Source organism: Schistocerca piceifrons, chromosome 6 (assembly GCF_021461385.2).
Source record: "Schistocerca piceifrons isolate TAMUIC-IGC-003096 chromosome 6, iqSchPice1.1, whole genome shotgun sequence".
NCBI classification, from domain to species: domain Eukaryota; kingdom Metazoa; phylum Arthropoda; class Insecta; order Orthoptera; family Acrididae; genus Schistocerca; species Schistocerca piceifrons.
This window is the reverse complement of record NC_060143.1, coordinates 331,244,959-331,258,761: the sequence shown is the minus strand read 5'-3', so window position 1 is coordinate 331,258,761 and position 13,803 is coordinate 331,244,959. Positions and strand designations below refer to the sequence as shown.

The following is a 13,803-nucleotide window of genomic DNA, read 5'->3' as shown; positions in this document are numbered from 1 at the left end:
ATAAAAAAAAATTATACCAACAGCACAAGTTTAAAGGAAAATGTCACCACGTAATGAGCTAGATAGTAGGTAGTGCAAGAAAATAACTGATAACAATAGTTTCATTAGAAGCACAATTTTCTCAATGTCACTAGGATAGTAAGATTACTATGAGTTAATGATATGTACCTGCAAGACACTGGAGAAGACATCAGATGGTGATTGATAGCTTGCTGTTACTGGAAGGGTGGCAGTTTAAACTGAGCTGTTGGACTGACAGTATTAACTGTTGTATTCCTGCCGTACACTGATTACACATAGCACTAATATTTCCCCACAAAGGTGCAGTCATGGCCAGCCTTCCTCATGAAGGCATAGCCTAGGACACATCAACTGGCTCTTTTGACACCTCTGTTCTTGCTGCAGCCAGCATCACCAGCCACCCATTTGCTGCCCCTTCTTGCTGCAATCCCAATCCTGCTTCTGTCCTCCTGCGCCTTTCTCATGAGGATACAGCCATGGCTGGCATCCTTCCTGAGGGTAGCATAATATGTCTTCTGGCACTCCACTTGCATTTACTACTGCTGTACCCTACACTGCATCTATGACATAAAAGCCATAGTTGCCTCTTTGCACATAGCACCATGACTTGACAGCTGGACTGCCACTCTTGTGCATCCATGCTGATGATCCTTCCATTGCCCCTGACCATACTCCAGCCTGGTTCTTTCCCTACTCCTATGCACACTGCAGTAATCTGCATTCCACCACCCACTGGTCCTCCTCTGTTCAATTGTTCCAGCACTCTACTATATGCCGTGGTGACACCATTGCTGCCACCCTCAGCCATCCTTCAGTCTCATTGTTCCAGTGCTCTTGTGCCCATTATGGCAATGAATTTTCTCCTGCTCCCAGGGCTCCTTAGCCAGCTCCTTCTGGTGCCCTGGTGCACCTCATATCCACCGACTGCTTTTCCACTGTATTTGATCCCTCCATCTTACATTAATGCCCTCTTCATACTCTCCTTATGTGCATCACTGCACGCCTCACATGCTCCATCTGCCCTACAGCACCCTGCTTCCTCTTCACTCTCAGCCAATGATCACTGCCCACAGGTTTTTCAGCACCCGGCAACATTGTGTCACTAATTGGTACATATGTTGGAATGGTCAATCCCAATCTCCCAGTGCCTCCAGCAACTCCACCATCACATTCCATGGCTGGCAACAGCCACTGCACAACCTCAGGTGATGAGTTCTCAGGGGTGGGTGGCATCTGGTTTGGACCCCCCCCCCCCCTCCCCCTATCTTTTTGGACCTCACACATCACCTGAGGGAACTCCAATACTTAAGGTCAAGTACAGCCTCCAGCAGTAGCGTTCAACCACTCATTCACTTCTGGGCCAGATCCTGGCTACACTCATAACTCATCAATTGGAACTCACTTACCGTATTTACTCGAATCTAAGCCGCACTTTTTTTCCGGTTTTTGTAATCCAAAAAACCGCCTGCGGCTTAGAATCGAGTGCAAAGCAAGCGGAAGTTCTGAAAAATGTTGGTAGGTGCCGCCACAACTAACTTCTGCTGTCAAATATATGTAGCGCTACACAGGCATGCTTTGTAGGCACAGAGATAAATACTGGCGCCAAAACCTCTGCGTCATACATTATCCAACGAAGTAAATACAAATTCCGTATTGTTCATCTTTGAAAGTAGCAGAATTTCAATGTACTACGAAAAATCCGACTGGCAAGACTGTTGCTAATAGGAACCTGATGAAATGTGAATCACGTGCAGTTTTCTCTTCACCATAAGAATAGTACGAATATAAACATTTTGCCATGTATTCTTTTGTGTTTGCTGCTATCTCATTTAAATCCTGTCTGCCTAATAAACTACGAAACTAGAGTGAGACAACAGCAAACACGGAAGAATATACGTATCGTGTCATGTTTATATTCGTATTATTCTTATGCCTAATAGTGATACAGTCAGAAATGAAGCACGGCAACTGACTAGATTTTTAAATCTAAAATGACTAATTTCTGTGCAGAATTTGATGTACTAAAGAAGCGGCCGCAAAGATTTTCAAACGGAGAAAAATTTTCGCCTAACTCTCGTTCAGAACATGTTCTATCAAACGCAGTCTATTATTTGGTTCTTGTTGATCATTATCAAAGAAAGCAGCAGTGTAAGTAACAACAAGTAGCAGTCACTTGCCATTGTTTCGCTAATGAGACAATTCCTCTCTTTTTTTAATTGTAAGCGGCGGTAGCGCGCACAAAAGCAAGCCATGCCGCGGGTGGCGACAGGCCGTAAACAAACAATGCATGACGCAGTACAGTAATGCATTTTCAGCTTAGAGTGACGTAAATGCCTATAACAAAGAAAACGGTACTTATCAGATCGAAGCAAAATAAGCAATCGATTCAAACCACACGAAGCACATGAAAAAGGGAGGGTACCCGTATAAATACGGACGCAGCGCCTGACGCATAGCAATGGCTACCTGGTAAAGCTTAACTGCTAAGCTTACGACTCAAACCAAACTATTGTAGCTGTATCGTCTTTCATTTGACCTAAATTGTGTCTCATATTACAATGGACCAACTTTGTTCCGATTTTAAGGTGCGGCCTAAAACTTTTCTCTCCCCTTGAATTTCGAGTCTCAAATTTCAGGTGCGGCTTAGATTCGGGAATTTTTTTTTTTTCCTTGATTTCGAGTCTCATTTTTCAGGTGCGGCTTAGATTCGAGTAAATACGGTAGACGAGCCCCGATGCTCCACTCTACATTGCACAGACCCTGCACTGCTTTACAGTACACCACATGGAGTGGCCCTCACAGATGCCACTCTAGAGTCACCTGGGATGAAGCTTCCCTCAGAATCAGTATCACACTAATGGATTTTGTTTCTGTTACTTTCATGCACTCATGAACAATCTTTCGGTTGTTATTAGAACTAAACTTATACATGAACTTGTGCTGTCAAAATAGTATCCTTAATTCCAATCAGGGAATCATCATTACATCAGTGTGCATCACCCAAATGGAACTTAACAGTAATAGTGAAGACCTCAACATTAACTATTTTCTTCAGCACATACATGATATTTAAGGAGCAAACCGGCACATATTGAGATACACTGGTGACTACCAATCTGAAAGGAAACCATAATACAGAATAGCCTCAATGTATTCTATGATCCACCTATTTGAAATGTTCAGAAATGATGCTGATGATAGTAAATTAAATAGTCACTTTTATAGTTATTATCCCTTTACAAATGAGGTTCAAGGATTTCACTAGCAATTTCAATGCATTTTACAATTTCTGTAGAAAGAATATGCTGTGTGAAGGAGAGATATTGTCTATGTGTTTCTTTAAGATGCATACAAGTATTTTAAAAGCTAACAACATATTATTGTTTTGTCTGCATTTTATTATTGTAAACTTTGAGGTTTCACCAATATCACAAACAATCATTGAGAAACCTGCAAACAACAAACACACTTAAATCATCAACATAATAAATGCTATGTATTTCAAATAGCTGCATTTTGGAAATCATTGACAATGTAACAATATTTATAAAATATGTTTTCTCTTTGGACTGATCCATACTAACAAATATTAATATATGCCTGTTTCTTTTGAAACATATTGTGCTTTTGTTGTGCATCAGTGAAGGGTTGGCATGGTTACTAACAGATCTGGCATGTTTAATTTAAGGGGTGGTCAGAGCTTCCAGTCACCACCCTATCACCTGCTGGGATGGAATATGTGCACCCCAACTATCTATGTGTAGCATTATTCATGAAAAAAATGAGTCAACATTTTCTAAATGTTTGTGAAGTGTGTAACGAAGGCAGGACTCAGGTTCCAGCCCAGTATTCATCTAGTAGGATGTGGGAAACTACCTAAAAACCACATCCCGCTTGGCCAGCACAAGAACCCTCATCATTAATTCACCATGTGGATTTGATTTGGGGCCCAGTGTACTTTCCTGTCCCAGAAGTGGCACTTCAATATGGATAGCCTTTGGTGGGTAAATGCTATGTTTTAACTCTCTGTTGGTATTCAATTTGTGCTAAAATGAATGATGAAATGGTTTGTAGTCCACTACACATTCTGTGTTTAACTCATCTCAAAAAAGAAAGCTTGCTTTTCACAGTGTAGCATACTTTGCTAGATGCTTGATACAATGCACAAAATGTCATATGTATAATGGTTATTATGTATAAGGGAGCTAAGGATTTCTCCCTGCATACTGATCCTCCCCCCTGATTGTAAAGTGAATGGCTACACTTCTTCCCCTACCTCCACACTTCTCTCCAAACTCTCCTACTCCTATAGCTGTTTACAAGACAAAATACGGCCTCTAACATTTCATGGCTGGAGGGTACAAAAAGATTTTATCCTTTATTCTTGTGTATGAACTTTTACAATCTTTGTGATACATGACAAAATTCATCTTTCAACTTTCACACAACCATAGAATAATAAGTACTTCTCTATTTCTTTATTTAAACTATTGAAAGTAGAACTATCATTTCCTATGGGAATGAGAATTTAATTATGCACCATGTTCATAACTCTCAAAAAGCATACTTGTCACTTATGAAGTCCGTATCGTACGTGAGCAATGTACAAATTCTTAATGGCAACTATAGAATGATGATTTACAAGTCTTGTTTCTCATCTGATTGGCAACTAATTTTTACTTGCTGTTGATTGTGTTTTAGAGTGATAGTGTTACTGCATTTTGTATGATAAGGGATCTCCAAAGAAACACTGAAGAATTATGAACTGGAGAAGTTCATCTGAGTGCAAAAGTACCCATGAGTTACATAAGCATATGATACTATATTCCACTCTCATTCATGTAAAGTAATATGTAGTCATTCTCAGATAAAATCACATTGTCAAAAACTTGAAGCAAAAATAAAGAATTAATTAAATCAGCAAAAATACTCCAAAGAGGCATATCAATATGTCAGATTTGGAGCAGCTCTTTTTGAAGTATCTTGATATTGCAACATATAATGCACCTACTTTGTTGTTGAGTCTCCAAAGATATCCTGATCTGATTGTAATCACTGGCAGACAATGGATCCACCAATTTTAATACAAACAATAATGATTATCTGATGAGAGTCTTCATGACTAATTGTATCTCCATCCACAACTACTCCACTTTTGAAGGCAATGATTAAAAAAATATGTGTCACAGCCATGAGCACTCAAATGGCACCTAGAATTCCAAATCCCTTAGTTATTCCTATTTAACTGAAAATATCTTCATTATCACAACCCATGTGAGGACATCTAATGCTTATTTTTCCCATGCCCCGTAATGAGCCAAACTGACTCTGTAGCACAGTGGAATGTTCTGAGCCCTGATGGCTGCATGCCACATGCTGACACAGGGCCCTTTATGGTGAAGCTCAAAATAAGAAAATAACTGTCTACCTAGGAACAAATAAGCTCTCTGATCACGATGCGCAATTATTTAGCATAAATAACAAAGTGCCTTACAGTATGGATACTCCTCAGTGGAAAGCAGTTAGAATAGTTAATGACTTCAGTACTAATGTTTTTATTAACAGTTTACAAGATATGAGCTAGGATGAAATTTATAATGAACAAAATGTTATCATTAAATTTGATCTACTCCATCCACCCTCCCAGCTGAGTAATCCGCCCATCTACCAGCCATGCAGTGGGCACAGATTCTATTTTCAGCCAAATCGGTGAATTTTCCATTCAAGGAATAGGTGCTGTGTTGTCTTCATCATCATTTTATCATCACCAGCCTGCAGGTTGCTCATGTTGCATGAACTAACAAGACTTGCAGCTCAACAGCAAGCTTCCCCTGATGGGAACTCTGCACCATCAATGCTATACAGTCATCATTTCCACGATAAATTCATGTCATTAGCTGAAAATAACTTTCTGCATAAGCTAATCAAACAGGATGTTAAACAGCCATGTAAAAATACCATGGACTGCTAAACAGTTTAAATTATTTTATGAAAGGAAAAGGGAATTATATCTGTTGGCAAGAACAAGTAGATCCTGCAGTAGTTGCACATAAAAAAACTACTCAAAATTATTAAGAAAGTTTATTAAAAAATTGAGGAACATACACACAGTGTCAGAAATCAGTAATTCCAACAACAGACTTTAGGCTACATGGAATGTAGCAAAACAAGAGACAGGACAACCGGCCATAGAAGAGGATAACATCACTAGTGGACTGAAAGGAAGGACTATAAATGATGAGTCATTTTTTAAATACAGTAGAAAGCTTAGGGACAAACAGTTCAAGAGAAAAATCATAGCAGTATGTCAAAAAGTAATTCCCATAAAATTCAATCACATGAATCTATCACCAACTTCTCCTTCTGAAATTATGAAGATTATACATTCTCTCAAAAATAAGAGCTATCTGGTTTTGATGAGGTTTCCAATAGAATACTAAGGATTTGTTTCCATACAATAAGCCCAGTCTTATTCGAAATATATAATGCATAACTAATTCATAGATTCTTCAGAGAGACTTCAATATGCTGTGATCTGTTTCACTGCTGACATGACTTTCCAAAAGTTTCGAGAAGGTGATATACTCTTGAATAATAGCTCTCCTTAGTAACAACATCCTCAGCAAATCACAGTTTGGATTTCAGAAGTGGTGCTCTACTGAGAATGCTATTTACATGTTCATTCACCAAAATTTACAAGCATTAAATAAGAAGATATTGCTGGTTGGTATTTTATAGGACCTCTCTAAGGCATTTGACTGTGTGAATCACAGTATTCTCCTACAAAATTTGAAGTTTTATGTGATTGATTGTATAGGTAAACAGTGAATAATGTCATGTCTAACCAAAAGAATGCAGAATGTTGTACTCGGTAATTCAATCAATATAGTGAGGAGACATAATTCTCACTGGGGAGAAATCATCCTCATATATGTAAATGATCTTTTGTCAAATATACAACAAGCAGAATTAGTTCTATTTGCACATGACACTAGTATCATAATCAGTTCAAAAATTCATACAGAAACTCAAGAAATGGTAAACAATTTTCTTAAGAGGTCACTGATTGGTTTTCTGCAAATGGTCTTACCCTCAATTTTGAAAAAGACACAACATATTCAGGAAATAATAAATAGGGTGGAAACTCCAAAATTCTTAGGTGTCCATATTTAAATTGGATAAAGCACAGTATCTGGTGCTCACCCACAGTCATCTTGTAGACATATGTTTAAGGGTTCGGTCATTCTGACTATTGCTTCTCAATATATTTTGACCCTCATGAAGTTTGCTGTGAACTATCCACTCCAGTTTAGAAGGAACAATGATGTACATAACTACAATACCAGAAGGAAATATGACATTCATTATTTCAAATTAACGTTCTCTTTAGCACAAAAAGCGATGCACAACACTACATTCTGATCGCTTATCCTGTGATATAAAATGTCTGACACAAAGGAAAGTAAAATTTGAAAACAAACTGAAGAAGTGTCTCTGTAACAACTCCTTCTATTCTGTGGAAGAACGTCTATTATTATGATGTGTGAAAGGCAGTGGGTAGGAATTACTAACTCACATTTTTATGTTTAAAGAGAGAGAGAGAGAGAGAGAGAGAGAGAGAGAGAGAGAGAGAGAGAGAGAACTTATAAATGTTCAGCATGTATCCATATTCCCAAATTAATTTGTAATGTAAAATGACTCATTCCACATCATTACAATTTACTGTGCAAAATGATCCATGGAACATGAAGCTAACTAACTAACTAAGTAGCTAACTACTAACTTTGGCCCTAAACAGTGGCAAGGGCCAAGTTGGAAGTTTTGAGAAATTGCACTGTCAGGTATCAATAAAATCTCATAAATATGATATTTCAGTATATCCACTATGATTTTTTTATTCAGATTGGTCATTGTTTTCAAATATTTATAGAGTAACAACATATTTTTAAAATGATGAATTTTATCCAAAATGTTGTTCTTAAAAATACGTCACGGTGTACATAACATTGTTTACTTGCAAACTGATTGCACCCAAAATGATTTACCATTGACTTATCATTATTTACTTGCTGGGCAAGTTAATGGTAAGGGCCAAGTTGGAAGTTTTGAGAAATGGCACTTTCAGGTTTCAATAAAATCTCATAAATATGATATTTCAGTGTATCCACTATGATTTTTTTATTCAGATTGGTCATTGTTTTCAAATATTTATAGAGTAACGACATATTTTTAAAATGATGAATTTTACCCAAAATGTTGTTCTTAAAAATACGTCACGGTGTACGTAACATTGTTTACTTGCAAACTGATTGCACCCAATATGATTTACCATTGACTTATCATTGTTTACTTGCTGGGCAAGTTAATGGTACATTACTGGGAAACTTCTCAACAACATAAATTTAAAATTTTCGAATTGTTTCAGTTTATGATATAAAGATTTATACATCAATTTTTGCAGTAATGAAGTATAATAACTTCAACATATTATCAATGATTCAGTGCAACATATAATTAATTTTGTTGACACCATACTATACCATTTAAACAATGTTAAGGATGTCCTTTAATAAATCTATTATCATGCTGCCACGTAAACAATGGCAAGGGAAACAGTTTAACATTCATACTGTCCACAGCTTAATACTGTTCATTTGCTTAAAGAGCTATTCCCTGTATGATACCCAATTAGCAACAATCTTTTAGCTGCATTTGCATCCAGGAACATATTCAGGATCTTTATTTGAGTTGTAGTTATCCACATCATCTTTAAAAAGCATTTTACTAGCACAAACACCATACACCTTATTACACTCCTGGAAATTGAAATAAGAACACCGTAAATTCATTGTCCCAGGAAGGGGAAACTTTATTGACACATTCCTGGGGTCAGATACATCACATGATCACACTGACAGAACCACAGGCACATAGACACAGGCAACAGAGCATGCACAATGTCGGCACTAGTACAGTGTATATCCACCTTTCGCAGCAATGCAGGCTGCTATTCTCCTATGGAGACGATCGTAGAGATGCTGGATGTAGTCCTTTGGAATGGCTTGCCATGCCATTTCTACCTGGCGCCTCAGTTGGACCAGCGTTCGTGCTGGATGTGCAGACCGCGTGAGACGACGCTTCATCCAGTCCCAAACATGCTCAATGGGGGACAGATCCGGAGATCTTGCTGGCCAGGGTAGTTGACTTACACCTTCTAGAGCACGTTGGGTGGCACAGGATACATGCGGACGTGCATTGTCCTGTTGGAACAGCAAGTTCCCTTGCCGGTCTAGGAATGGTAGAACGATGGGTTCGATGACGGTTTGGATGTACCGTGCACTATTCAGTGTCCCCTCGACGATCACCAGTGGTGTACGGCCAGTGTAGGAGATCGCTCCCCACACCATGATGCCGGGTGTTGGCCCTGTGTGCCTCGGTCGTATGCAGTCCTGATTGTGGTGCTCACCTGCACGGCGCCAAACACGCATACGACCATCATTGGCACCAAGGCAGAAGCGACTCTCATCGCTGAAGACGACACGTCTCCATTCGTCCCTCCATTCACGCCTGTCGCGACACCACTGGAGGCGGGCTGCACGATGTTGGGGCGTGAGCGGAAGACGGCCTAACGGTGTGTGGGACCGTAGCCCAGCTTCATGGAGACGGTTGCGAATGGTCCTCGCTGATACCCCAGGAGCAACAGTGTCCCTAATTTGCTGGGAAGTGGCGGTGCGGTCCCCTACGGCACTGCGTAGGATCCTACGGTCTTGGCGTGCATCCGTGCGTCGCTGCGGTGCGGTCCCAGGTCTACGGGCACGTGCACCTTCCGCCGACCACTGGCGACAACATCGATGTACTGTGGAGACCTCACGCCCCACGTGTTGAGCAATTCGGCGGTACGTCCACCCGGCCTCCCACATGCCCACTATACGCCCTCGCTCAAAGTCCGTCAACTGCACATACGGTTCACGTCCACGCTGTCGCGGCATGCTACCAGTGTTAAAGACTGCGATGGAGCTCCGTATGCCACGGCAAACTGGCTGACACTGACGGCGGCAGTGCACAAATGCTGCGCAGCTAGCGCCATTCGACGGCCAACACCGCGGTTCCTGGTGTGTCCGCTGTGCCGTGCGTGTGATCATTGCTTGTACAGCCCTCTTGCAGTGTCCGGAGCAAGTATGGTGGGTCTGACACACCGGTGTCAATGTGTTCTTTTTTCCATTTCCAGGAGTGTATTACTGGCAACTGCATTTTTAGCATTCACATTCACACATCCTAACAAAGTTGCCACTAGTGAGAATCTGAAATTACAGAGTTGCAGTTCTCCGTTTATCATGGAACTATGTTGACAGCAGTGAACTTTTTGTATTGAATTTCTTTTTTAGTGGCTTCATTTTCAGTTTTCATGCTGTGAGTATGCCACATATTTATATTCATTCTGAGTGCAGCCATATTCCATGACATTATACAATTATAGCTTTGTTTTTTTGTTTTGTTGTTATGGTTATGATGTAACTTTTGGTTCAGTAGAGAAAGGAGCAATAAGTTTTTTTTACTCCAATTTACTGTATTTCACTCTGTGATTTCCTGCCAGACATTATTAAAGACATCAGATTATGGACCCAGGCAAACACATATATACAGTATCTGTTTCTGTTCTGTGAATTCATTGCTTTTGATAGGAATTTTATTCACGTGATCATGATGCTCAAATTCTGAAACCATCATATTTTGCTCGTCTATTGTGGAAAACCTTCATTTTTGGGTTGAACTGAGTGTTACATTCAGCCTACACAAAGGTGGATAATCTGAAAATGTACAGTATCCAGAAATTTGACAGTAAAAATTTCCAGCTGTGGAAATATCAATTGCAAATTATTTTTCGTGCTGAAAAAGTGCTCAATATCATCAAGGGGAAACCGAGGCCAAATCGAGCTGGTGACAGGCGATGCTTATTCTGTCTACTGCGATGGCATTTGACCAATTGCAATCTGTTATGAAGCGCACAAATGAAGTGGAAATGCGGGCCAGACTAAAGAATATTCATGAACAGTGATCTGCAGTTAATAGCACTGATGCAGAAATTTTTTGGTTAAAGGATGTTGCCAACAGACACAGTTGCACATCAGTCAAGTGAGTCCTTGGTACAAGCATTAGCTGATTTTGGCAAACCTGTTACAGAATTTGACAAAATGGCTACAATTTTGGGAAGTCTGCCATCAAAGTTTGCGATTTTTTCAACTGCATGGCACTTGGTTGCTGAAGAGCAACAAATGTTCGATAATTTGACTTTAAGATTATTGAAAGAAAAACTTTTACAATGTGATGAAAACTCAACTGCCTTCGCAGAAGTTAATGTGGAAAAAACACACAAGTTCAGTTCAAATACTGGTGACAACAGTGTGTCTAATGTGGTCAGCAGAAAAGACATTGAATGTCATTATTGTCACAAAAAGGGCCATTTTAAATCTGAGTGCAGGAAACTTTTAGCAAAACTTAATACGAAAACTGACACATCTGAGCACCAAGCTTTGAGTGCAGAACATATGTATGTTTTTGCTCCAGGTCGTGAAAACATTTGGTTAGCTGACAGTGCTGCGTCAAAAAATGTGACATCACACAAAGAGGGGTTCAACACATTTACGCCAATTCATTCGGATGACTCATTTGCTCAAATTGGAGATAACTCAATTGTCAATGCAAAAGGGACTGGATTAGCTGAAGTATTGTCATTAGTTGAGGCTAAATGGCAACCTTGTACTTTGGAAAATGCATTATAAATTCCTAAGCTAAAGAAGTCAAGCAACGGAAAATCCAGGATGGAATATAACAATTGTAATATTTGTGAGAGTCTTTTTGTTGTGCCATGTGCGACTCAGCATCTTTGCTATATATTGTTAAGCTAAAGGTAAATTTATTTTCAGTGGGAGCAGTCACAAAAAGAGGAATGAAAGTTATTTTTGATGACAAGAGAATGGAAGCTCGCTGTTCAGGTCTAATTGCAGCAGGAATTAAGATGGACAATCAGTGTTATCCAATGTTGTTTAAATGTCAAGATGTACTACAGGCAAATCCTGCTTCCCTGAATTCCACCATGATCTGGCATGAGACACTTGGGCACATTCATTTCAGTAGTCTCGAGAATATGGCTGATCTGAACTTAGTACCACATTTCAATATGAAGAAAGTTGAAAATCTTCATTGTGAACCATGTCAGTATGGCAAGATGAAAAGGAAATATTTTAATTCAAATTTGGAATCAAGATTGAAAGTTCCTGGTGAACTTATTCATGTAGATTTGAGTGGATGGATGAGAAAACTGTCTCTTGGAGGTGCACAATTTGTATATAATTTTCCAGGATGATTGCACTTATACAGGTTCGTGTATTTTCTTAAAAGTAAGCATATTTTTGGAATTTCAGAGACTGACTGAAAGACAAACTGGAAACAAAATCAAAGTTCTGAGAAGTGACAATGGAACCAAATTCATAAATAAGCAATTTGAAGATTATAAGCAAAGTGGTATAATACATGAGAAAACAAGTCCCTATACACCACAGCAGAATGGCTGAATTGAACAAGAAAACATGTCCATTACTGAGTGTGCACACACTATTTTATTAAGTACTGATTTGTCTCATGAATTGTGGGCAGAGACAGTAAATTGTGCTGCATATATCTTAAATTGCAGACCACGTAAAAGAAATGACAATGTTACACCACATGAAAAATGACTTGGAAAACCTCCTTCTTTAGGACACATGAGGAAGTTTGGATCAGCAGCATACATACATGTTCCTGATAAATTTAGATCAAAATGGGATAGTAAATCAAATGAATTGATCATGGTTGTCTATGATGGGTATAGTACCCATTATTGCCTCTACAATCCTGATTAAAGAAAATTACATTCTCCTGCAATGTCTCTTTCAATGAAGAACAAACCTATAGCTTAAACATAGAACAAAGATATACTGAATTTTACCTGGGAGATCATGCTGCATAAGATGTTCAGGAGGAATCAGAAGAGGATGATATTGGTGAACAAATAAAAGAAAATCAAAAAGATTTTCAAGAGGTATCTGAAGAGGATGCTACTGGTGAACAAATGAAAAAAAAATCAAAGGATGAATCTGAGAGATTGGTCTAATCTGTGAGCACCTGCTCATTTTCAGGACCAAGATATAGCTTGTTCTGCCATTGTGTATGAACCTCAAACTTTTGAAGAAGCAATGGCATCAAAAGAGTCATCAAAATGGAAACAAGCAGTGGAAGAGGAAATAACATCCTTGAAGAAGAACAAAACTTGGGATCTAGTATCATTACCACACAACCGCGAGGCACTTGGATGTTTAAGTGGGGCTATAGTGTGAAGCAGAATTCTGAAGGAAAAATTGACCACTTTAAAGCTAGATTATGTGCAAAAGGTTATTAACAATGAGAAGGTATTGGTTATGAAGAGACATTCTCTCCTGTGGTCCAGTATTATTCAATCAGGGATTTATTAGCCATAGAAGCTTCACAAGATATAGAAATTAGGCAGTTTGATGTTAACACTGCATTCCTGAATGGGGATTGGAATAAGAAGTTTATATGGAGCAACCAAAAGGTTTTGTTCTAGAAGCCTCAAATAATGTTTGCAGACTGAAGAAGAGTCTATATAAACTCAAAAAATCACAAATTTGCACAGTTTCTGACAAAGTTTGGCTTTGTGCAAATGAATGCAGACAAACATGTTTTCCATGCTTCAACAGATGACACTGATGTTTACCTAGCATTTTA

The 13,803-nt window shown here is 39.0% G+C and overlaps 1 protein-coding gene across 1 annotated transcript in view; it reads right to left on the bottom strand.

The window, feature by feature from the left end:
- Positions 1–13,803, bottom strand: part of LOC124802759 — a 428,511-nt gene that overhangs the window by 152,400 nt on the left and 262,308 nt on the right. The window lies entirely within an intron of this gene.